The sequence below is a fragment of the Bubalus kerabau genome, chromosome 20 (assembly GCF_029407905.1).
Source record: "Bubalus kerabau isolate K-KA32 ecotype Philippines breed swamp buffalo chromosome 20, PCC_UOA_SB_1v2, whole genome shotgun sequence".
NCBI classification, from domain to species: domain Eukaryota; kingdom Metazoa; phylum Chordata; class Mammalia; order Artiodactyla; family Bovidae; genus Bubalus; species Bubalus kerabau.
The window spans coordinates 38,317,929-38,340,842 of NC_073643.1; the positions used below are offsets into that span (position 1 = coordinate 38,317,929).

A 22,914-nucleotide genomic window follows, 5' to 3' on the forward strand; every position below is an offset into this window, starting at 1 on the left:
GCCATTCAGTGATTCAGCCAGCCAAGGAAGCTCTAGGGAAAGTTTGCTCATTTCTTTATTCAGGTTGTTTGTCCATCCATGTAATTTTAGAAGTATTCTTTCGAAGAATCCAGCAGCCGTTAATCCTAACAAACAATAGCTTTTGAATTCCAAGCCATCCTTTATCACATAATAGTTAAGGTATAGAGAGTAGTGGGGAGTCTTCTAGTTATATTTTGCCATCCTGTCCAGAATACAAATGTGAGGAAATATAGAAGTATTTGACACATGGAAGCAGGAAAATAGTCCTTTTTAGATAAATGTTATAGATAGTTTTCATTCAAAGTTAAACTGTGTTGAAAAACACATTCAAACTTAAAGACATAGAGGCCATTATTTGTTTTATTTTGTTGCGTATTTTACTTGAGCTCAACTCACAATTCCTTCTGTTAAAAAGAAATGTTTTTTAAATCTACAGAATTCCAAATGCAGTATTAAATTTTGTAGCTAAAGGAAGTAAATGTGTACCACTATTTATATTCTAACAGAAATAGGAGAGAAAAGCCCCAAAACTTGTCTTGGTAAAGCCACACATTGGTAATTGTGCCAGGGAGTTCATGCTGCAGAATGTCTAGTGTAAGTAGTGGCTGACCTCTGATGAAATGCTTAATTTCATACCACAGAACCCAGTGACAGCCCATTAAAAGATAATCCCTTGGTGTTTAAATTTCAGAAGTTCTCTTTTGCCAGTCAACTTGTGGTCGGGGTTGTTCAAGACAGATGGACCGTCATCCCGTTTTAACATTGTATACTGATGTTTTTCTCTCGCCAAATCACTCTCCCCTGCACATATCCTTTTCTATGAGGTAAAAGAAATTGTAATCTCTGGACTTGTTTGATAAATTTATAAACCTACTTAGGATAAAGGAAACTTCAGAATTTGGTTCAATCCCTATAGGTCTGAGTTGAGAAAGAGAGAGAGACGGAGATGAAGACAGACAGAAGGAGGAAGGTGTCCATTCATATGTACCATACCTTCCATGGTCAAGCTAGTCATTTAATTTAAGATGCATGGACCTCTCCTGAAAATTTCCTCATGTATATAATAATATCAGCAACAAGTTAGATCAGTTGACTGATTGAGTACTCATTGTATGCCAAGGAATGGGGGCTGAGTGCCTTGGGATGTCAGCATAGAAACTGTGTGTCCAGCTAGGTTCATGTTGAACAGTTAGCTCCCCAACAGATGAGGGAAACCTTCAGAGAGAAATCAGAGTCAATGAGGCAGCCCTTAGGGACAAGGTCAGTGTGAGTCCTACTGCATTGTGGCAAATGGAAAGAAACGGAGTAGGAATGAGATTTGCAGTGCTTCTTATGCTTACGGGAGTTTTTCCCTCTCAAAAACATGTGAGCGTACAAAAGTTTGTACACAATTCCAGGAATTGTAACAGAAACCCTGAAATCTAATCACAGGCAGTTTGGACTCCTGGATTAAGACAAAAAGAGATAGGAGGAGAAAGCGTCTGATTCTTACTAGGAGCCTTCTGTATTGCAGACACTTGACATACACATAAACACACCTTGACAATGGCCATGAAAGATACGGCTTGTGGACCGCATTTGGTAGATCCAGAATCTGAGATTGTCAAAAGTTAAACATCCACAGAGATCACGTGGCTAACAAGCACTAGGCAGACATTCAAAACTCTTTCTTTCTGACTTCCCAGTGTTAGCATTTGAGTCAACCATGAGAGAGAGCACAAGCCTAAAACACAACAGAGATAAACCTTTTTATAAAAGATTATTGATGTTAGAAACTCTGTACATATCTCATGATAGGTACATTAAATATACTACAGTTCATCCATATAATGGAATATTATGCATCATTACAAGCCATATGTTCACAAATTTTTAATGATATGAGGAAATGTTCACAGTTGCAAGGTCACAGTAGCAGGATTCAAATATGTATATTTATCATAGCCTATATGTATGTGTGTGTGTGTGTGTGCACACATATATAGATACCAGAAAATTGATGATAAAAAATGGGAGTTTTGTCTTTTTAGTCATTCATGTTTGCATTATAATGATCATTTGTTAATTTTATAATCAAGAAATAGTCAGTCTTTCTAACAGTTGAAGTATATTACTTAGATGTTAACTGTCTTAGAGCATAAAGGAGCTAGAAGGGATATAACACAATCCCTTTTTAAAATTTTTATTTACTTATTTATTTTTTAAATTGAAGAGTAGTTGATTTACAATACTATATTAGTTTCAGGTATACAGCATAGTGATTCAATATCCGTGCAGATTACACTCTGTCATAGGTTATTATAAAATAAGAGCTATAATCCTCTGTGGTATGCAGTATATAGGGGCTTCCCTCGTAGCTCAGTCAGTTAAGAATCTGCCTGCAATGCAGGAGACCTGGGTTCCATTTCTGGATCAGGAAGATCCCTTGGAGAAGGAAATGGCAACCCACCCCAGTATTCTTGCCTGGAGAATCCCATGGACAAGAGAAGCGTGACAGGCTACAGTCCATGGGCTTGTAAGAGTCGGACACAACTTAGTGACTAAACCACCATGCAGTGTATCCTTGTTTCTCAGGTTAGTTTGTATCTCTTGGTCTTATACCCCTAATTTGTCCCTCCTGCCTTTCCTTTATTCTTTGGTAAACACAAGTTTATTTTCTATATCTGTGATTTTGTTTCTGTTTTGCATATACCTTCATTTGTGGTTTTATTTTTTTTAGATTTCCATGTGTAAGTGATATCATATGGTATTGTCTTTCTTTGACTGATTTTAATTTTCTAAGCATAATATTCTCTAGGTCCATCCATGTTGCTCCAAATGGCAGAATTTAATTCTTTTTTATGCCTGAGTAATATTTCTGTGTGTGTGTGTTACATCTTAATCCAGTCCTCTGTTGATGGACATTTAGGTTGTATCCATGTCTTAGCTATTATAAATAATGCTGCTAGTGTTTTTCTACATATATACCCAGGAATAGAAAGCTGGGTCATACAGGATCTGTATTTTTAGTTTTTTGAGGAACCTCCACACTGTTTTCCATAGTGGCTATGAAAGTGAAAGTGGCTCAATTGTGTCTGACTCTTTGTGCCCCCATAGACTATACAGTCCATGGAATTCTCCAGGTGGAAATACTGGAGTGGATCCCTCCTCCAGGGGATCTTCCCAACCCAGGGATTGAACCCAGGTCTCCTGCATTGCAGGTAGATTCTTTACCAGCTGAACCACAAGAGAAGCCCAAGAATACTGGATTGGGTAGCCTATCCCTTCTCCAGTGGATCTTCCAGACCCAGGAATCGAACTGGGGTCTCCTGCATTGCAGATGGATTCTTTACCAACTGAGCTATCAGGGAAGCCCAAGTTGCTCAGTTGTGTCCGACTCTTTGCAACCCCATGCACTATACAGTCCATGGAGTTCTCCAGACCAGAATACTGGAGTGGGTAGCCTTTCCCTTCTCCAAGGAATCTTCTCAACCCAGGGATCAAACCCAGGTCTCCCGCATTGCAGACAGATTCTTTACCAGCTGAGCCACAAGGCTGTACAAATTTATATTCCTACCAGCTGTGTAGGAGGGTTCTCTTTTCTCTGCATCCTTTCCAACATTTGTTATTAGTAGACTTTTGAATACTAACTATTAATAGGTGTGAGGTGATATCTCATTGTTGCTTTGATTTGCATTTCTCTATTAACTAGTTGTGTTGAATATCTTTTCATATGCCTATTGCTGCTGCTGCTGCTAAGTCACTTCGGTCGTGTCCGACTCTGTGTGACCCCATAGACGTTAGCCCACCAGGTTCCCCGGCCCTGGGATTCTCCAGCCAAGAATACTGGAGTGGGCTGCCATTTCTTCCTTCTCCAATGCGTGAAAGTGAGGTTGCTCAGTCATGTCTGACTCTCAGCAACCCCATGGACCTATACATATGCCTATTAGCCGTCTGTATATCTTCTTCAGAAAAAGATATTCTTTTTCTGTGTATTTAGATATTCTGCCCATTTTTTGATTGGGTTGTTGGGAGGTTTTTTATATTGAGTTATATGAGCTCTTTGTATATTTTAAATATTAGCCTCTTGTTAGTCCCATAATTTGCAAATATTTGTTCCCATTCCATAGATTGCCTTTTTGTTTCGTCAGTGGTTTCCTTTGCTGTGCAAAAGCTTGCAAGTCTGATTAGGCCCCATCTGTTTATTTTTGCATTTGTTTCTTTTGCCTTAGGAGACTTATAAAAAAAAAATGTTGCTACAATTTGTTAAAGACTGCCTATGTTGTCTCCTAGGAGTTTTATGGGCTCCATTCTTACATTTAAGTCTGTAAACCATTCTGTTTCTTTTATATATGGTGTGAGGGAATGGTGCAATTCCTTTTTAAATGGTGGGAAGACTAAGATTAGATAAACATGGCCTAAAATTAATTAGGACTTGCATAATATTGGTAGAGATGCTGTAATTCATAGTATAGTCTTTCATTTTTTTTTCCTTCTTATGTGCTTTATGAAGAAGTACAACCTTATCTGGAGAAAAATGTTCTCACAGTGAAACAATGCTTTTGATCTCCGGTTACCATGTATATGTGAACTCTGAAGTAGGGCTCTGCTCAGAAAGACAGATTGCCCAGATCCCTGCAAACTGTCTGTCTTCTGTTCCTCAACACCTCTTGCCAAGGGGACATCAAGTCTTACCCCACCCAGGATTTGAAACCATGAGAACAGGGATTCCTACTTGTCTCCTGGAAGGTAATTTACTGAAAGTGGCTTCTTCTCCTGGAATCTCCCTCCTCAACTCATCTCCTAGAGCCTGAGCCAGAAGCCAAGTCAAACACCCCACTTCCTCAGCAGAACCCACCCACCAGAGACTTTTTCTGTCAAAGGTTTACCATGGAAGGATTTCAGCCTCTGAGGAATATTCAAATATATGTACATTTGTTTCCCTAATTGCCATAATATTTACATTGTCATTATCAGTAGATTACATTATATATTTATTTAGAACTGTCATTTGCAGTGTTCTCCCCTAATTAGGAAAGGAAACAGCTGTTTGGCATGTAAGAGAATATGTCATGTCCCCTTTGACTGATCACTTGAATAGAACAGGGATTATAAGTATTTACTTAAGGATTTCTAAAGTAAGGCTGACCAGATCTAGGCAGAATGAAAATGATTTCTCAGGAATCTTCTGCTATAACAGATTATGGAAGGGAAGGAGGGACGAATGGAAGAGCAGGTCTTTGGGGTTAAATGACATTTGTCACCAATTTTAATGGGACTGGACAGTGGTTTGGTTGGTCTTTCAATTTGAATTGTGCTGTTTACTTGATCAGATCCTTGCTTTTGAGTATGTAATGGTGATGATATAAGTCTCAGGGTCACTCCTTGACTAGTTTGCCAGTGAGCTGCTCAGAGGAAAAGCTCTTCAAAATTGCCTGTTTATTTCAAAGGGGAAAAAAAATAATCTAAGTCATTTTTTGCCATTAGTTCAAATTATAAAAATGTTTTTAAAAAGTCAATTTTTAAAAATAACTAATTTATATTATAATCTTGGATGCAAATGGAAATAAAGATTTAAAACTAGGTTTTTAAAGAGTTAAACTGGTTGTACAGTCAACATTTCTGCTTATATTTACCTATAGGAACTATAAAATTCATGATGAATTTTGGCTTTTTCTGGCATTGCTCACATAAAATATATTGCTTATATATGAAAAAATGACTATACTATAGGGGATAAACTTAGAGTTCACCCTAAGTGTAGGTTAATTTAAGAGGAAAGACTGTATTTACTAATACCATTTCTGGTTAATAGTGTGTGAAGTTTAATTACAAAATCCTATACAAGGAATTTATTGCATACAATTGGGGTCAGTTAAAATAACTTTCTTAAAGCATAGCAGATTTAAATAGATTTGTGTCAACATAGCTTTCCAGTCCACCATCATTATCAGATTATTCCATATTATCTTCAAGGGGAAATGGTTTTAGACCCAGTGGTAAACATAGTTTGGTGCTCTACTTTGAAGGCAGGGGTCGTGTGTGAGTGCGGAAATAACTTACCACTTTAGTTCACTGTAGTAGACATTTTTGAATAATAGCCAAAGGGTTCTTGTCAGTTTCAGGAATTTACTGAGTACACACTTTCACTTTTCAGAAGTGGGCCTGGAATCAAACTCTTAATAGAATGAGATAACAGGTCAGTGTCAGAGACTCCAGAAATGACTTGAGGGTTCTTTGTAGAATTTTCACATATGAAGAATGTTTAGAAGAGTCAATAAAACTAAACTATGGAGCCAAGTAGTCATGGTGGGAAATGTCCACTTATTAATTGCCAACAGAAAAGACAAGCATATAGATCTTCAAATAATGATCAAGCAATCAGGCATGGGTCAAAGCATAGCAGACCCAGGGTTCTCAAGGGGTTCCAAGTCAATAGTTCTCGACCAAAAGCTGGACTTTTCTTCTTACTTCAGTTGTGACTTGGAACAGATCCCATCATTTCTCTTAAAGTGATTTATCTTTGCAATGAGTACAGTAGCACCAGGTGCTTTCTTTGGATATGTAGCATTTAACGCAGCTGTAAATGTTACATTTCTTTCTGTGATACTTGCTTAAATATTTGTCTCCTCATTTAGACATGAAGTCCCTTATATTCCCAGCATAAATCACATGCCTGGCACACAGCAAGCATTCCATGACGATTTGTTGAACAGGACCTTATTGCAATGGAAAATTATGGAGAACATATGAAACAATTCATGTAGAGTAGTTAGCTGTGTGCCGACACTGAGTAAGGCTTCATGTGAGACACCCTGATTGTTGTTGTTATTATTTACATTGAATAAATGTTTTTAAATAAAATAATAAGTTCTAGGCTCTTTCAGGATAAACCTCAGCAGGTAACTCAAATCAGTGGGCACTAAGAAACTACATTTAATTAGGTTATGTCATATTAGTCAAACCTAAGGAAACCTCTAAAATTTGGCTTCTCAGCCAGAAAGGCAATTCATCAATTTACAATAGAAGATATTCCACCCCCCACCAGGGGTCAGGACTTCCTGAAATCAGTGTCTTTGGAACACAGAATTAGTTCTAAATGTTGTTTGTAAGCTCTGAATCAGAACAAAGGAGCTGTCTCTGTGGTCCTGTAGGGTTTGAGATGTGGGCTGGAGACTTAGTTCCACCATTCTGGTACCTTTCTGCTTGCTAGAAAGGTGTGTAAAACATGTCTGTCAGCCTCTGTTTCTCACTGTTTCTCTTCCCTTAGAGAATGAAGGATAAATATGACAGTTCTTCTATATATATCTAATATAATTTTGAAGCTGAAAGAAACCTTGGTGGTTGTTTAATTGCTAAATCATGTCCAATTCTTGCGACCCCATGGACTGTTGCCTACCAGGTTCCTCTGTCCTTGGCATTTTCCAGGCAAGAATACTGGAGTGAGTTACCATTTCCTTCTCCAGGGGATCATTCTGATCCAAGGATCAAATCTGGGTTTCTTGTGTTATAGGAAGTCTCCTGCATTGCAGGCAGGTTCATTACCAACTGAGCCACCAGGCAAGCCCTTAAAAGGAACCTTCAGTTCAGTTCAGTTCAGTTCAGTCGCTCAGTCGTGTCCGACTCTCTGCGACCCCCATGAACTGCAGCATGCCAGGCCTTCCTGTCCATCATCAACTCCCGGAGATCACTCAAACTCATGTCCATCGAGTCAGTGATGCCATCCAGCCATCTCATCCTCTGTCGTCCCCTTCTCCTGTCCCCAATCCCTCCCAGCATCAGGGTCTTTTCCAATGAGTCAGCTCTTTGCATGAGGTGGCCAAAGTATTGGCATTTCAACTTCAGCATCAGTCCTTCCAGTGAACACCCAGAACTGATCTCCTTTAGGATGGACTGGTTGGAACTCCTTGTAGTCCAAGGGACTCACAAGAGTCTTCTCCAACACCATAGTTCAAGAGCATCAATTCTTCGGCACTCAGCTTTCTTCACAGTCCAACTCTCACATCCATACATAACTACTGGAAAAACCATAGCCTTGACTAGATGAACCTTTGTTGGCAAAGGAATGTCTCTGCTTTTTAATATGCTATCTAGGTTTGTCATAACTTTACTTCCAAGGAGTAAGAGTCTTTTAATTTCATGGCTGCAGTCACCATCTGCAGTGATTTTGGAGCCCCCAAAAATAAAGTCTGCCACTGTTTCCACATCTATTTCCTGTAAAGTGGTGGGACGAGATGCCATGATCTTCGTTTTCTGAATGTTGAGCTTTAAGCCAACTTTTTCACTCTCCTCTTTCACTTTCATCAAGAGGCTTTTAAGTTCCTCTTCATTTTCTGCCATAAGGGTGGTCATCTGCATATCTGAGGTTATTAATATTTCTCCTGGCAATCTTGATTCCAGCTTGTGCTTCTTCCATCCCAGCATTTCTCATGCTGTACTCTGCATATAAGTTAAATAAGCAGGGTGACAATATACAGCCTCGACGTACTCCTTTTCCTATTTGGAACAAGTCTTAGGGAGCATCTATTTTCCTAAACCCAACATCTTATTTATCTATATTATAGATGATAAATGTGAGCCTTGAAGAGGTGACTTTCCCTAGGAAATACAGATAGGTTGTAACAAAGCAAGGGCCTGACCCTGGTTTTCTGGAGAATTTTTGTTCTTTCCAGTTCCCTATCCTGCTTTATCTAACATTCCCTATTGTTGTGTAGTCTGGGAAAGAACCCTCAAACATTATTCACTCCTGGTCCTGAGTATCTGTACATGTTGCTTTATATAAAAAAGTGATGGGAGATTATCCTGGATTATAATCTAGGGGCTAGAAATTCAATCACATGTATATTTGAGAACTAGGGAAAGATGAATCAGAAATACACAATGGAAAAGGTGATGTGACGACCTGGCAAAGAGAGATTTGAAGATGCCAACCTGGAAGACTGGAGTGATGTCGCAACAATTCAAAATATGCTGGCAGATACCTGGAACTGGAAGAGGCAAGGAATGGATTCTCCCCTAGAGCCTCTGGAGGAAGAAAGACACTGGCAACACAGTGCCTTTGATTTTGGCATACTGCTACTGATTTCAAACTTTTGGCCTCTAGAACTATGAGAAGATCAATTTATGCTATTTTAAAGCACCATGTTTGTGGTAATTTGTTATAGCAGCCACAGGAAACGAATATACCTATGAAAATAGAAGTCTTATTTTCCTAGTTAAAGATTTGATTTATTTGCTGCCCCAACCCCACCAATAACATTAGCAACAAGGTAGCTTCAGAATTAAAATTTAAGTGAATTCCTGCTTTTCTGGCAGCAATTTAAACTAAATCCTACTGTTTCCCTAGTTTATTTGAGCAAATAAACTCTGGACTAATATGATTTCATTTCATTTGCAAAAAATTATAGATTTATGATATGACCACAGGGCAAATTATTTCGTACATAGACCATCTTGGAAATTACACACACTTTTTTGTCCAAGTCACCTTTTATAACATAATGTCTCAGGGTTAATTGAACTACAGTTTATTTTGTATTTCACAGATATTTTGAAGGGATTCATACTGATAAGATTTTTCTTTAGATGGCCTTAGGAAAGACCTATCTCTTATAAGATGACAATCTACAGACATAGAGTATCATTTGGTATCTAATTTTTTCAAAAACTAATTTCATGATCCTGTGTTGGTTGGTTTTTTTAGCTTTATGTTCAAAGAATGATATGTTTTTTTTCACTTTCTTCAAAAGCTAGACATACACCATTTAGGAGAACTGCAATCCCCAGACACTCCCCATAGCAATAACATTTCATTGTCTTCCTATGTATGGATTTACTTGTTGCATAATCTTGCCTTATATGTAATTGTCCTGTGTTTTTGTTTGTTTGTTTTAACCTTAAAGACTATATCTCTTGCTAAGCTTAAATCTTCAAAGTGTATAAGACAGCACTGGAAAAGATGGGTTAATATTGACTGTAGATTAGTAGGCTACCCTTTAGTTTTATGAAGAAGCAGTTATTTCAGGTAGATGGCAGAATAAAAGGGTACTTATTATTAAGACCAGATGTTATTTTAAATAAATGTTAACCAAAAATATAATTTTCAACACCAACATAGTATTGGTCCAGAAGCTTTTGTGATCATTAATAGACAAGTATTTCTAGGCATTAGCTTCTAGTGACAGTTGGGTTCTTACCTTCTGGAGTTGGATTAATTTGTGTATGTGTTTATCAAAAATCCCCATATAGTAAATTTAGTTACAAAGCCATAACAACTTAATTAATTCAGTAATGAGAAATTAAATATGGTGACCAAATTTGTGTGCACATCTATCAGATATTTAGTTAGAGGAGCCAACAGAGAAAAATGTATCCTTTACCACTAAAGTAGGAGAAATCGCTCCCAAAGAACCAGGATATAAATGAAGATCATGTTCTCTTAAAAAACAGCAAGACTCCTTTGTTAGTGGAACCATAGGACAGTGCCTTTCGTGTGTCATAAAATGTGGGAGGATAGCAGTTTCTTATGATTCAGCTCAGTTGTTTGCTTGCAGTTGGTTGGTCCTGGATGTTATAAAAGTGATCCAATTCAAAGACACCACTCCTTTTGACCTATTTCCTCATTTTTTCCCTTTGAATAATTTTACTTTTTTTAAAATAAATACTTCCCATCTAACTTTTTACAGTTGAATTTGTTTATTTTATCTTTGGCTGTGCTGGGTCGTCGTCGCCGCTCGGTCTTTTCTCCGGCTGTGGATGTAGGGGCTGCTCTGCAGTTGCAGGGCACCGGTCTCTCGTTGCAGTGGCTTTTGCTGGTTGCGGAGCACAGGCTCTAGGGCACGCTGGCTTCAGGAGTTGCAGCACGTGGACTTACAGTTGTGGTTCCTGGGCTTAGAGCACACAGTGGTTGTGGTGCATGGACTTAGTTGCTCCACAGCACGCGGGATCTTTCCAGGTCAGGAATCAAACCCACGTCTTCTGCATTGGCAGGTGGATACTTTACCACTGAGCCACCAAGGAAGCGCTCGAACTTATTCTTGATGTCAGGGCTAGTCAGGGCTCCACGAGGAGAATCACAGTGTAGTCAAATTGGGGAATTTAAAGAGAGATTAACAAAGAAGCCGTTAACAAAGGTGTGGACAGAGTAGAGAGATTCTACAGGGTGTTTTGCCATACCATTGTGCTAGTGCTATAGACTGAATGTGTGTATCCTCCTAAATTCATATGTTGAAAATCTAATGCTCAATATGATAATACTTGGAGGCAGGGCCTTTAGGTAGCGCTTAGGTCATGAAGGTGAAGCCCTCACCAAAGGGATTAGGGTCCGAACAAAAGAGGCTCCAGAGAGATCCTTTGCTTCTTCCACCATGTGAGGACATAACACAAAGATGTCCATCTGTGAACCAGTAAACCCTCACCACACATCAGCTCTGCTGGCATCTAGATTTTGGACTTTCCAGCCTCCAAAACTATCAGAAACATATTCTTTTGTTTATAAGCCATGCAGTCTATAGAACTTTGTTATAGCAGCTCAAATGAACTAAGACAGTAAAGGTCAGGGTGCTGTGCACACTTCCCAGCCTGAAGAGCAGAAAGAAGAGAAAGAGAGAAAGAAAGGGGGGGATAGAATAGGAGGTGGGTAGAGAAGTCTGTTGTCTGTCAAGAGCTCTGACATCTCTACAGGAAGGAAATCTGGGGGAATAAAACTCCAATTTACTTTTTTTCCTCTGCATTTCTTTTTGGTTTATTTTATTGAGCCCACCATTCCCAGGAAGAAAATCAGTTAATCAAACCTCTATATGCCAGCCTCCTAGAACACAGCAGAGTGGAGTGGATCTGGGGAGAGAAAAGGAATTATCCAGCACAGTTCTCGGATTCTCATGTTTGCTTGAACCACTTGGTTTACTTAGCCAGGGCTACTCTGGGCTTTCCAAGTATATGAGCTGATAGGTTATGTTTTCAGATACTTGCATCATAAAAGTAGCCTAACTCTAAGTGCCTCACAGAGCATCTGGTAGACTGGAAGTGCTCAGAAAACATTCATTGAACTAATTAAATGGAATCCTTGCAAACTGAGGTTTGTCCATGTGCCAAAATCCTAAAACTCAAATCAAGAAGATGATCAGGTCTCACACCCTTGCCTTTTGTTTTAAGACGGTCCTTGAAATGTGTTTGCTGAAGACAGAACTTTCCCTTCTTCTCCAGCACATAACCCAGTCAGAGGGAAGATGTTTTGTGGTTGAATAATGCATGAGATAGCAAGGCCCATGCCTGATGTTTTCAAGGTGTTAAAAACTTATGATGAGCCTGTTGATTTTTTTTTTTTTTTCCCAATCCGTCTGCTAAGTTGCTCCTGAGGATCATTTGACAGTTTCTTTGGGGAGGGGTGCAAGGAATGTTTGGAATATTGTTCCTTACTCTGCAGGAAAAATAAGAATTAGGCTTTTGCTTTTTCGTGCCCTGTTATTTTCCCTTTTCCAAATTCATCTGGCCCTGAGCACTCCTACAGTTGTAGATACTTTTTGGAGTTTCTGAGCTGCGATGATCATTCCTTTAGTTTTCATCTGACTTAAAGGAATGGACTGACAGCAGCCATGCTGGAATTTCACAGCCAAAAGGACCAGGAGTGAGAGCCTGAGGTGAACTAGGTCAGTTTGTCCTAGGGATTTGGAATTAGAGCAAAGAGCTAGAGAATGAAATTGTTTATGTCCTCCCATCCAGGCATCCATGCCTGGAACTACAACATGTGGCCTTGGGAGGTGTGGGTGGGCATCTTTCCTCCACCATGTGGAATGAGGAGCAGAGATGAGTTTTTGCTGAGACCAAATTTTTAAAAAATGAAGCAAATGTGCATATACAAACAAAGATGGAGTGAGTGTACTCCCTGCTTTCTGCTCTCCCTCAAGTTCACTCTTTTTAGTCTTTTCTGAGCCCTCTCTGCATTCCTGCTTATCATTCCATTATAACACCATTGCATCTGTATACTAGATCCTCATCTTTTGAGTAAAGTTACCTAATTTGATTTCTGTTCCAAGCAACCAAAGCAAACAAACAAAAACAAAATGTCATACTTAACCAAAAACTTCTTAAGATGGGAATTACCTAGGCTAGAAGGAATATTCCAGTTGAGAGAAACAAAACAAACATTATCAAGAAGAGTTGGAGACAGTCATTCTAAAAGCATTAAAAAGATGTCTCTCTTAACTTGGAAACTTACATTACCATATGTAAAATAGATAGCCAACGGGAATTTGCTGTATGGCTCAGGAAACTCAAACAGGGGTTCTATATCAACCTAGAGGGATGGGATGGGGAGGGAAATGGGAGGGAGGTTCAAAAGGGAGGGGATATATGTATTCCTATGGCTGATTCATGTTGAGGTTTAACAGAAAACAACAAAATTCTGTAAAGCAATTATCCTTCGATTAAAAAATTAATTAAAATTAAAAAAAAAAGATGTCTCTCAGCTGTGAGATGAGAAAAATAAAGCTTCTCTTTGGGCTTACATGGTGGCTCAAATGGTAAAGAATCTGCCTGCAAAGCAGGAGACACAGGAGTTGCTTTTGTTGTTTTGGATTCTCCAAACAGTCCTCCCTTTCTTTGGGGAAATAACAGAACAGTTGACCCCTGAACAATATGGGGTTTGAATCAACCAAGTCCATTTATATGTCGATATTTTTAATAAAGGTGTACTTACAATACTACATCTGTGTGGGCTTCCCAGGTTGTTCAGTGGTAAAGAATCTGCCTGCCAGTGCAGGAGACACAAGAGATGCTAGTTTAATCCCTGAGTCAGGAAGATCCTCTGGAAGAGTAAATGGCAACCCACTCCAGTATTCTTGCCTGGAAAATCCCAAGAACAGAGGAGCCTGGTGGGCTACAGTCCCTGGGATTGCAAAGAGTCAGACATAACTGAGCAACTTTCACTTTTCAGCTAGCTATGCAGAAATGAAATAAAATGGCCCTGCTCCATGGATTCACATAGTCATTAAAAGTGAATTTCTTTCTGCGGTCTTCAGCATGCAACTGAACCTTGAAATGTATTCCTAGTTAAAAATTCCTCTTCAAGCCTTATCCCATGACTTCATGAAGTTCTGTGCGCATAAGAGCGACTCTCCAGCTCAGAGATGTCATGTTTGTATCATCACTGACATGGAGACAAGTGTTTAAACGGTCCATTAAGTAAATGCCCCTCACAAGTCTGGGGCACATCTGTAATTTGATAGCCCCACCCTGCCTCTGTTTGGTTGGAAATCCTCAGCTTGGCATACTAAGAAGAAACAGGCACAATTATTATGTCAAAACACATTAATGTGTTGTATTGTGCCATTGCATTTGCTTTCTGGCATTTGATGAAGCTAAAAGACTTTAGGTTATGAAATGTGTGTTTCCTCTTGGTCTTTGTTTAGAAAGTATGTGTGGTATAATGTGGATGAGGAACATCACTTAGGCTTCTGGCCAATTCTTAGCAACCCGTAAATGGATTGGCATTCTCTTTAAAAAAAGATCTATACCTGCTCCTTTTTTCTTGAGTATTTTCTGATTTTCTGAGCAAAGGAGCTATTGAAAAAAAACAACATAAAGCCTGTCCCTTTTCATCCTCCAAAAAAAAAAAAAAGACTTTTCATTTGTTTTAATTGTAAAGTGATTATCTATGTTATTGGACATCCTTTGGAAATATTAGGACAAAAATACAAACAGCATGTTAATGAAATCTGCAGATGATACTAAATTGGGAAGTACTGTTTTCACTATTAATGACAATGAATCAGGCAGCCAAACGACACCAGCATCAGTAAGAGGAGAAGGAGGCAGTGGAGAGAGTTACATCGGTGGAAAAAGCATAAGGAACTATAGAAAATTGAAATGATTCTAAACCCAGATGCAGTGTGAGTGGTAGACAGGTGAGCCTTGAATATTCATTTGTCAGTTCAGCCTGGACATAAGTAGAAGGCCAGTTAGAGATCCCTGTACACTGGGAAGTAAGAACTATTTTTAGCTCCATAAGTAGAGGCATTGTGTTCCAAAACAGATAAGTCTTTTCTTCCAAAACTTTAATAAGACTGCACCTGGAATAGGGTGTTCAGTTCTGGAACTGCACCTGTATAATGTTTAAGAAAAACTCTTATATGTAATTTTTCAGGTGGTGTTTCTTTTTTTTTTTTTTTTTCAGGAAAGAAATACAGCCACCCGAAATTTTTTTTTAGCAATTCCTAACAATATAGCAATTGTTTTTACTGATTTGGATCATCCTTGAGTATTATCTAAATAAATCTGGATACCTAGTAGGCATCCTAAAATTAACATATTCAAACCTGATCTCTGTTCTCCCTACTGCTCCCAGCAAACTTGTTCTTTCCTGAGTCTTCTTTGTCTCAATTATGGAAATTCCATCCTAGCAGGTACTCAGGTTTAGAGTGATCCTTAATTCAGTTATTTTTGTCAAATCACACATTCCATACATCAGCAAATCTTGTTGATTGTAGTTTCAAAATAGATCTGAAATCTTCCTATATGTCACCACCTCCATGGCTACCCTGTAACCCGAGTCACCAGTCTCTCTTGCCATATTTATTGCAAAAATATCCTAGGTGTAGACTCTCTCTGTCTGTCAAAATGAAGGTCAAAGCATTTCACTGATCTTCCCAAGTCTTTAATGGATTTCCAAGTCAGTGTGTAAAGGCCAACAAGACCCTTTGTGGTCTGGCACCCCTTACCTCTCCGATCACATCTTCTACTCCTGCCTTGCCCACTCAGTTCCAGCTGTACTTGCCTCCTTGCTGTCCCTGTAACATGCCAGGAATATTCCTCTTATGTCTTTGCACCTCCTACTCCCTCTGTCTGGCGTTCTCTTGCCCAGATATCCATATGGATCACTCCCTCAGGTCTTTACTCCAAAATCACCTCTGCAATGAAGCCTTTCCTGCCTACCCTCATGAAAATGCAGCCCACATTCATATCATATATCCTTACCCTCCCCCTGTTTTCTCTTCATTGTACTTAGTATCAGCTAACATGCTGTATATTTTTATTTATTCATTGTTTGTATCTTCTCTGATAGACACACGTAAAATACGCATTACTGCCATCATTAACTTTCATCTGTTTCCAACACCACTGCTCCAGCGCCCCAAGAGTCCTGTGGCTCTGTTTGCTGAAAAACAGAATGCAACTCTATGCCTATCGGAATGTTGGCATTGCTAACTTTCATAATCAAAATACTTGATCAGTCAGTCAATTCTAAAAAAATATTTAATTCAAATCCAAAGAACATTTCTAAATCTATAGCAGATCTAGGTATGCTCTTTAAATAACTTCCTTTGTCCAGACACTACACTCAAAGACTAAATAGCATGTTTTCTAAGCTGGCATCACTTCTAGCTAGAATGCTGCACTATTATGTTTTTAATCAGCAGGGAATATATTTGCAAAGGCTTGCAATGGGTAAGCTGAGGGACTTTAAAAATAAAGATCAGAAATAAGGAAGATGATACTCATAAAAGTGTATCTAATGGGAAGAACACTGGCTCTGGAATCAGACAAGAGCTAATATCTACAGGAAATGTTCTTAGAGTATATCCTTATTAACTAGTTTAGCGTTCACAAGGAGATAGGAACTACTGTTTTCATCTGCATGATATAGATGGGAAAACAAGGCAGAGAGAGTGGGAATGACTTTCCCCAGATGCTTTATCTCTTACAAGATATTGGTGAGGCCAGGAAGATCTCCTCCCAGAATCTGTCTTCTTACACCAAGTGTCCTTTCATTCTGGACCTCTTTATACCCACAGAAAAAATGTTAAGGATCGCACAGAGCTTTGCTTATGTGCATTGTGCCTATAGATGTTTATTGTATTCAAAATCAAAACTAAGACAATTTTTAAAATATTTCTTCTTTAATTCATTTTAAAATAATATCAATAAATTCATTATATGTTAACATAAATATGTTAAGAGAAATAATTATATTTTTCAAAATAGGAAATGTTTGGCAAAAAGAGTAACATTATATGACATTTAATGTCCGATTAATAGCAGACAGTTTGATCATATTTGCTTCTGCCTTCAATCTACTACATGTTGTTTTGATTGAAGTATATAAAGGAAATCCAGCTTCACACGGATACACAATTGGGAAAGAAGGGAATAGTTTAACAGCTTTCTCATATAACTATAGTTGTTCTTCTTTGATAGTACACAAAATTTGACAAGTATTATTTTCGTCAATTTAGTTGTAATGTGGAATCTGAAACCGTATTGACTGACTTTTCAGACTTTGTTATAGTAAAATCCATGAGTCCGTTTTGTATTTCCAGTGGTTCTTTTACCCATGTATCTAAAACAAACAGAACCACTATGCATTGGACATTTGGAAGGTACCTAGTGCACTGACTTTTGCAGATCTTCCAAGATCTTTTGTTTTAAAGGTTCATTAATGTCACAACTCTCATTTAAAAAGGTGGGGGTGGTACTTTAGGAATTGGAAAGTTAACAAGCTGATGGCGGTAGGTACAAGTTTACAAAAATTCTAATTTTTTCCTGAAAGCTCAAAAATTATATTACTGGCAAGATATACTTTCAGGTTATCATACCAGGGGCCTTTTTGATTATTGACATAGCACATATTTCTAGACATTAGCTTCCAGTAGAGTTACATTTTGATCTTCTGAAACTTTGTTGATTTATTGTGAGTGTATTTATCAAAAGCACTCATACACCTTGAGGGAAAAATGTTACTTAAACTTACACAATTAACATCACTAATAAAAAATTATTTGGAGGCTTTCCCTGATGGTCCAGTGGTTAAAGTTCATTTCACTGTGCAGGGGGCGCCAGTTTAATTCCTGGTTGGGGAACTAAGCTCCCTTCATACAGTGAAGCATGGCCCTATGTTTTGCTAAGACACCAACAACTTTTTTCACCATTGCTTTTGAATCATTACTGCAAATGTCAATACAATATTAAAAGATAGATAACTAATATCTACATGTTAGTATACAAGGAGTTCTGATCCCCCTCAAAAGGCCTTAGACATGATGTTCTCCAGAAAACTTTGAGAACCATTGAACAATCTCTCCCATCCCTGTCCTAACTGTTAAAATTATGACACTTTAACTTCTCCTTCAGTTTCCTCACCTATAAAACACAGATATTAATACACAACTGTGATCTGACAAAAATTATCTTGAAAATTTGGGATAATCATATGTTAAGCTCCTGGCAACATCTCAGGCATACAGTAGGTACTTGAAAAGCAGCAGCTGTCATGGCTGTTGCCTAAACCCATAGCCTATTATTGGCAAAGCTAGGATGCCAAATCCTGTTTTCTGATTCCTGCTCAGAGCTCTCCCTGTGACATTGTATCAGCAAGAGCAGAACAGATCTCACTGTGGCTGTTTTTAAATACAACAAAGAGCAAAGAGCCAATTCATTAGATTCAGTTGATTCAGTGATCTTCGTAGTTATTGTCCTAGGTGATAAACGGAAGCAGTGGAGTCATTGAGACCATGTGTTATCTGCATTGGAGTCATGATTAGCTCTGTGCTAGCTGTGTGACCTCTACAGGTTCTCTGAGCCTCAGGCCTCTCTTCTGTGAATCTGGATAATCATCAGATCAGATCAGTTGCTCAGTCGTGTCCGACTCTTTGCGACCCCATGAATCACAGCACGCCAGGCCTCACTGTCCATCACCAACTCCCGGAGTTCACTCAAACTCACGTCCATCGAGTCAGTGATGCCATCCAGCCATCTCATCCTCTGTCGTCCCCTTCTCCTCGTGCCCCCAATCCCTCCTAGCATCAGAGTCTTTTCCAATGAGTCAACTCTTTGCATGAGGTGGCCAAAGTACTGGAGTTTTAGCTTTAGCATCATTCCTTCCAAAGAAATCCCAGGGCTGATCTCCTTCAGAATGGACTGGTTGGATCTCCTTGCAGTCCAAGGGACTCTCAAGAGTCTTCTCCAACACCACAGTTCAAAAGCATCAATTCTTCGGCACTCAGCCTTCTTCATAGTTCAACTCTCACATCCATACATGACTACTGGAAAAACCATAGCCTTGACTAGATGAACCTTTGTTGGCAAAGTAACGTCTCTGCTTTTGAATATGCTATCTAGGTTGGTCATAACTTTCCTTCCAAGGAGTAAGCGTCTTTTAATTTCATGGCTGCAGTCACCATCTGCAGTGATTTTGGAGCCCAAAACAATAAAGTCTGACACTGTTTCCCCATCTATTTCCCATGAAGTGGTGGGACCGGATGCCATGATCTTCATAGCACCTACCTTACAAGGTTGCTGTGAAGATTCAGTGAGATAATGCATGGAGATAGTAAGGTACCAGCCCAGTGTAAGTGTTCAGTAATGGGTGACTTCTTTCTTTGATAATAATAATGACTCTTATTATTCATTACTCAACTCAATATCACTTCCTCAGGGAAGCCTTTTCTGACCCTCTAATAAAGACACCACATTTTAAAATCTCATCACCCCTGCACTTCTTCTTTGGACTTAATATAGGTGCAGTATTAAATTTCAGTACGTGATTATCAGATTAATGTTGGTCATATGTACTAGGGTCTTAACAAAGGGATAGTGTCTGTTAGACTCATCATTTTTATCCCCCAATACCAGGCACAGACCCCAGCATAGAGCAGTTTTCATTAAATACTGATTGAAGGAATGAGTGAAAGAATTCATTTACTAGCCTAGCAAATCATAGTGTTACTCCACTCTACCATGTATTTGTAATGATAAAACTTCCTCTAGCGCATATTACTCTAAGTATGATCTGCAGTCTAGGAAAGAAGCCCTAATCTGGAAGCTTGTTGGAAACGCAGACTCTCAAACGTCAAACCAGACCTACAGAATCTAAAGCTGAACAGAATCTCCAGGACATTCATATGCTCATCAAAGTTTTAGAAATAAAGACCTCTGTCTACTCTTCACCAATCCCTGTGTGTGTGTTGGGGGATGGAGGTGGAGAATAAGAAGGAGGAGGGGGAGAGAGGAGGGAAAATGAGGGAAGAAAAGTGAAAGGGGAGGAGGGGAGGGGATGAAAGAACAGACAGTCAACTAAATTTCCCGAGTAAAGCTGCACTCCCCTTCCACAATCCACGTCTCATTACATTCCCAATACAAACATTATTACAAATATTACCATTTCTAAAAACCAGATGCATTTTTTTTCAGCCTCAGCCAGGTTGTTCTTATTTCCTATTCATATATGATTTTTTCCAGAAGACTATTTTGACCTCAGTTGAATAATTTATTTCAGAGACTTTACATCCTAAAATATTCTCTGGAGGAGACAGAAACACCATCTGTGCCCACTCTTGGAAAAACAGCCCCAAACCATGAAGTAGGGGTGTCATTTTAGTTAGAGTTGCAAAATCTGAATCCCTGCTTGTCCACCACAACCTCAGAAAAAGGAGAGAAAACTACATGTCAAAATTCCTTCTCCTGTAATAGCACCAAACCAATCCCACTCAACACCCCAAAGAGATTATAAAAATATGCATGGTACCCGTCTGACCCCTGGAAAAATTACAGCCTAGCTTTTTTTTTATGAAAAAGGTATCATTTTTAGAATGTATCCCCATTTTTGAATCGTCAAACCCACCCATCATTTTTTTTTAATTTTATTTTATTTTTAAACTTTACATAACTGTATTAGTTTTGCCAAATATCAAAATGAATCCGCCACAGGTATACATGTGTTCCCCATCCTGAACCCTCCTCCCTCCTCCCTCCCCATTCCATCCCTCTGGGTCGTCCCAGTGCACCAGCCCCTAGGATCCAGTACTGTGCATCGAACCTGGACTGGCAACTCATTTCATACATCATATTTTACGTTTCAATGCCATTCTCCCAAATCTTCCCACCCTCTCCCTCTCCCACAGAGTCCATAAGACTGTTCTGTACATCAGTGTCTCTTTTGCTGTCTCGTACACAGGGTTATTGTTACCATCTTTCTAAATTCCATATATATGCGTTAGTATACTGTATTGGTGTTTTTCTTTCTCGCTTACTTCACTCTGTATAATAGGCTCCAGTTTCATCCACCTCATTAGAACTGATTCAAATGTATTCTTTTTAATGGCTGAATAATACTCCATTGTGTATATGTACCACAGCTTGCTTATCCATTCATCTGCTGATGGACATCTAGGCTGCTTCCATGTCCTGGCTATTATAAACAGTGCTGCGATGAACATTGGGGTACACGTGTCTCTTTCCCTTCTGGTTTCCTCAGTGTGTATGCCCAGCAGTGGGATTGCTGGATCATAAGGCAGGTCTATTTCCAGTTTTTTAAGGAATCTCCACACTGTTCTCCATAGTGGCTGTACTAGTTTGCATTCCCACCAACAGTGTAAGAGGGTTCCCTTTTCTCCACACCCTCTCCAGCATTTATTGCTTGTAGACTTTTGGGTCGCAGCCATTCTGACTGGTGTGAAATGGTACCTCATAGTGGTTTTTTAATAATATGCAAGAACTCAAAGACATTCAGTGAACGATTCATTTGCCTGTGTTCATTCCTTTACATTTTATGGGACCCAATTTTGAAATTCCCTTCGCTATGGTGTCCTCTTCTCCCAAGGGAAGAAATGGGCTGGTCAGAAACAACACACATTTCACTCAGTTGGGTCCCCTCTCCTATCAGTGGAGTGAGCTTGTCAGGTCCTGAGTCCAAGAGCTGATGGTTGCCAAATCGCATTTGAATTTGCTGCTGTGTGTCCTCCCATAGCTTCTTACTTGCCCAGGACTTTGCTCTCTCTGTCTCTCTGCCTTCTGACTCCTACAGATATTGGTAAGATACAGATATACCTTGTTTCTCTGCCTCAAGAAATAATGTAGCTGCTAAATCTGTAGACTGAACCCCTAGAGTGAGTCTGTCCCTGTGGTCATCGTGTTCCCTCCCCTAGGGTCACAGGCATTGTTGAGAAAAAGCTGATTAGAGTTAGGGTATAAGTTAGAGAGCCATGCTTAAATAACAGTTGTCCTGATGGTCTAGTCTAATGAGATGGGCCAAGGGGTCCAAATGGGGTCTTTTTCCCCATCAGTAGATGCACATGGATAAGGCAGTGGCACCCCACTCCAGTACTCTTGCCTGGAAAATCCCATGGATGGAGGAGCCTGGTGGGCTACAGTCCATGGGGTCACACAGAGTCAGACACGACTGAGCTACTTCACTTTCACTTTGCACTTTCATGCATTGGAGAAGGAAATGGCAACCCACTCCAGTGTTCTTGCCTGGAGAATACCAGGGACGAGGGAGCCTGGTGGGTTGCCGTCTATGGGGTCGCACAGAGTCGGACACGACTGAAGCGACTTAGCAGCAGCAGCAGCAGCAGCAAATGCACAAAATGTAGTATCATGGGTCACTTGGAAGAAGGCATTTAGCAACCAAGCCCAGTGTAATACAAATAACCTCGGCTTTGGAATCATCTAGCTCAGAACCAAGAATCTTGGTTCTCACACTTGCTAGCTATGCCTCCTTGAGAAAATTGTACTTCATTATTTGATTCTCTTTTTCCATACTTTTTATTATTATTATTTTTGCTACACCACACAGCTTGTGGGATCTTAGTTCCTCAGGCTGTCGGTAGTAAAAGTGTGGAGTCCTAACCACTAGACCACCAGGGAATTCCCTCATTTTCCTTATTTTTAAAAAATTATATGTAATAGTCCTTAGTGAGCTTTTGTGGGGATTAAAGGAGATTATATTCCATAATACATGTGGCACGTAGGCAATGCTCGTATCTGACTTGGTAGATTTCCGTGACCCTGAATATGCTGATAGGAAGACAAAAGAAGAAATGGGGTAAAGGCAAGGGAACATAAGAAAAGGAAAAGAAGGAACTAGGTGACTTAAAAAATTAATTGTCAAAACAGTTGTGGTTCTTGAAAACCTGGTTAAAA

At 39.3% G+C, this 22,914-nt stretch overlaps 1 long non-coding RNA gene across 1 annotated transcript; it reads left to right on the forward strand.

The window, feature by feature from the left end:
• The first annotated feature begins 536 nt into the window (after nucleotides 1-536).
• LOC129635415 (uncharacterized) lies at nucleotides 537-19,920 on the forward strand. The gene is made up of 4 exons (XR_008706271.1): nucleotides 537-615; nucleotides 713-845; nucleotides 2,411-2,595; nucleotides 19,790-19,920. It is a non-coding gene; the product is annotated as an uncharacterized LOC129635415 (long non-coding RNA).
• The last annotated feature ends 2,994 nt before the right edge of the window (nucleotides 19,921-22,914 follow it).